Below are 3,976 nucleotides of genomic sequence, written 5' to 3' on the forward strand. Positions count from 1 at the left end.
ATGTATTAATAGCCTGTACAAAATTTCTAAAATACAGATTGCTGGACCCAATTTGCAGAATTTTTTGATTCAGGAAGTTTCTGGGGGTTGGGGCTGAGAATCTGCATTTCTAGCAAGTTCTTGGCTATACTTTGAGGGCCCCCTGTTAGTAACTTTTCTTTGACATTGATCTGATTCCTCTTAAAATAAAATTAATTATTCAACCATGCATTTTAAAAAATAAATCTGGGAGACTCAGCCTGCCATCTCTTTGGGGTTTGTTAATAAGCTCTGAATATTATCTCAAAATTTTTTTTTTATTTGGTGTTTGCTTCAGCAGCCAGTATGCTAAAATTGAAACAATACAGAGATTAGCATGCTCCCTGCATAAGTATGACATGCAAATCCATGATGTTTTCCATATTCTTGAAATCTCTTGTGTACTGTTGGTAGGAATGAAAAGTGATACAGCCACCATGGAAAACAGAATGGTGATTCTTCAAAAACTAAAATACCATATGATCCAGTGACCCCATTTCTGGGTGTATAGCCAAGAGAATTCAACACAGGGTCTCAAATAGTTATTTGCATACTCAAGTTCATTACAGCATTATTCACAATATATAAGAGGTAGATGCAACCCAATATCCGTGGACAGATGAATTGATAAAGAAAACATGGTATAATCATGCAATTAAATATTATTCAGCTTGGAAAAAAAAGAAATCCTGTTACATGCTACAACATGGATGAAACTTGAGGTCATTATGCTAAGTGAAATAAACCAGTTTCCCAAAGATAAATGCTATATGATTCTACTTATACAAGGAATCTAAAGTAGTTCAACTCACAAAAGCAGAAAGTAAAATGGTGGTTGTCAGGGTCTGGAAACCGCAGGGAATAGGGAATTGGGTAGAGAGCTCCAGTTTTGCAAAATGAAAAAGTTTTAGAGCACTGCGAATGTACCTAACACTACTGAACTGCACCTTTAAAATAGTGAAGACTGTAAATTTTATATATGTTTTGCACTATGATTAAAGAAAAATTGCTGATTTAAAGATAACATTTTCCCTGGAGGGCACGGTAATCCTTAGTTGGGGAGGAGTCTGGAGAGAAATGAAGTAGCTCTTTGTAGCTACTCAAATGTGAGCTGGGGACTTACCCTTGTTCCAGTGTTAGCAAGCTTCCCCCTACCTGTGTGCCGGGGACCAGCCCCGGCTGATCCAGGGTATTCGAAGGAGAGACGGCGTAGGCGAGGATCAGGATACAATAGCTTCAATTAGATATTAATTAAAGATATAAAGAGTAATAGAATAAGGATAGCTCAGTAGGAAAATTCAGTGGAGAAAAGAGGCTGAGTAGCTTGGTTTACGCGGGAGACCAATAAAACTTCAAGACAAGAAGTTTGCACCACTTACGTAGGCCGCAGGCGTCCTTCCGTTCTCCCGAAGGAGAGGAGACACTGAGGCCTCCCCGGTCGGATCTTAGAAGCCCAGGCATAATTAGTAAGCATGGTGGGTTCCGCGCTCCAGATGGAGACTCAGCCAGAGTGAGAGAGAGAGCGACATGGGGAGACCAGTATTTCGAGAAACTGATCCCAATTCTTTATTTTCCAGAGTCTGTTTTTATACACTGAGATGTTATACAAAAGTCACGTGGGGACAGCAGTCCTGACTTTTATTAAAGTCAGGTGCTTCACACAAATGTATACAGAGGTCTTAGGGGTGTTACATCATCTTCTGGCCAGGGGGGCCTGCTGACAATTTACGACCCTCTCCTTGTGACAGCGGTCAGTCAATCAGGACACTTATTTCTCCAGGGCTGATTATTCTCAAAACAGACGCCACCCAAATAAAGTTACATTCCTACAGGGTGAGGGTGTAGTGGGTTTTAGTTAAGGAAAGAATTTACTTAGCCTAAGGTCTAACGTGATTAATATCAAAGGTTAATACTTATTCCTTCTATATATTCATTAATGTGTGTAAGGGCAGGGGATATGGAGACTTAGCAACAAACGTTGGCTCAACAAATGAAAAACCCTTCACCAACACAATTTCTAATTAGCCCACTATACTTATAGTTTTCTAACTTCTCTAAAGAACCTGTTTTTAGAGGGTTTAAAGCATCTAGTGACTCTCACGGTTGGGAGGCTGTGAGCAATCACATGTGGCCCGACGAGCCTGTCAGGCAGGCTAGAGAACCTTCAGAGGAGTTTGTAGGTTAAAACACTCTTGTTACACCCAAGAGTTTTTATTGACTGGAGCTCTAGGTTAACTCCTTCTCCAAAAGAGGTGGTGGGGGACAGCCCCCCTTAAAGTCAGAGGTGTAGGTAAGAGCACAAAGTAGTAAAGTAGGCAGGCTCTGGTTATGGGGGTAGATGCTCGAGGAGTTCCAGGGGGACTCCTGAGGCTCGATCCCGCCTTTGCGTATGTCGAGCCTCCTTCCTCATGACCTTTGTCACGGGCGGAGTACCTCACTCTGGCCCCCAACACCTGTGGGCCTATGGATTCCTAACCTCTCATATATAATTCTTAAAAGCGTTCACGCTGGGGTCCAATCCAGAGATTCTAATTTGGTCTGTAAGTGACCTGGACAGTAGGATTTCTAAAAGATCCCCAGGTGGTTTGAATTATAGCTAGATCTATAAAGCATCGTTTGGATCAGTGATTGTTAAATTATGAAAGGTTAAAAAGATTCTCTTTGGAGGTTTGTCAAACTATAATATGGCTTCCCAGGTGGCGCTAGTGGTAAAGAATTCAACTGCCAATGCAGGAGACACAAGAGATGCAGCTTCCATCCCTGGGTCGGGATTTCCATTTCCCCTGGAAGAGGAAATCGTAACCCACTCCAGTATTCTTGCCTGGAAAATTCCAAAGACCGAGGAGCCTGGCGGGTTACAGTACATGTGGCTACAAAGAGTTGGACATGACTGAGCAACTGAGTGTGCAAACTCTATATGCTCAGTGCTCTGCTATTCTTTTCCTCACAGCCTCAGCCCCAGGTAATCCTGACTATCACCCCCCTCCCCTACCAACTGGAGAATTTCTAATGCCTCTTTCAGGTAAAATATACTCATGATTACCCTTTGCTATGGTAGAATTCTGATCAGTGGATTGGGCTGAATTTTATATGAAGACATTCCTCACGCCCCCCACCCAATTTTTTGTTTTTTTAAACCTCAGTTATAGGGAGTTGAATTCATCAACTGGTTTCTGTTGATATTGGTAGAAAAGTTTTTGTCTTTGCTGTGTATGTACACAAAGCCCACCCATCCTTTTAAATGCTCCTCAGTCAAGCCTCACAGTTGAAATATACCATTTAGGTTTAAAAATAAACCATTAAACTATAACAAAATTCCATTTTTTTTTTTTTTTTTTTTGCTTTTGCATTGTCTGACAGGCTATGAATGATTTTGGAGATGATCTGAAGAACAAAGGGATGAAATTTCATTGAGTTAACATTTCGGCAGAGGGATTAGGTCCTGCCAAGGGTGATCTTTTTTGTCTCCCGAAACATCAGTGGTATAAAATCAGAGGGTATGCAGACAATCCTAAGGAGTTGTAACTGTGTTATTAGGGTGTGCTCATTATCAAAGAATCCCAAATGGAAACAACTCTTTACATATTCAGCCATTTGGAAGCTAGTTTAGATACCCATGAAATCAGAAGTTTGGCAGCACAGGAAATGAGGTTTGCCAACCTAATGCTGTCTAATATTAATTAAACTGAATATAACTCAGTTGTCTGTTTTTTAGGTGTTCCCAAGCAGAATACCAGAGAAAAAGAAATAACACTGAATTTGTAGTATATGTATAATTTAAATTATATAATCATACATGTATTTATAATTATGTATTCATATTATGTAATGTAAATTGTCATATAGTCTAGATTTCTGAATATTTCTAGAATAACTAAGTAGGAGGGCTGGATATGCCAAATTAATAATTTCCATGAAATTGGTTACCTAGGAAAGTTAACATGAGAATATACTGATA

General features: G+C 40.1%; 1 pseudogene; it reads left to right on the plus strand.

The window, feature by feature from the left end:
* The first annotated feature begins 307 nt into the window (after nucleotides 1-307).
* On the plus strand, nucleotides 308-407 carry LOC147359613 (U6 spliceosomal RNA; annotated as a pseudogene).
* The last annotated feature ends 3,569 nt before the right edge of the window (nucleotides 408-3,976 follow it).

The sequence above is a fragment of the Bos grunniens genome, chromosome 14 (assembly GCF_055505025.1).
Source record: "Bos grunniens cultivar Pamir isolate PY7600 chromosome 14, Bosgru_T2T1.0, whole genome shotgun sequence".
In the NCBI taxonomy this organism is placed as follows: Eukaryota; Metazoa; Chordata; class Mammalia; order Artiodactyla; family Bovidae; genus Bos; species Bos grunniens.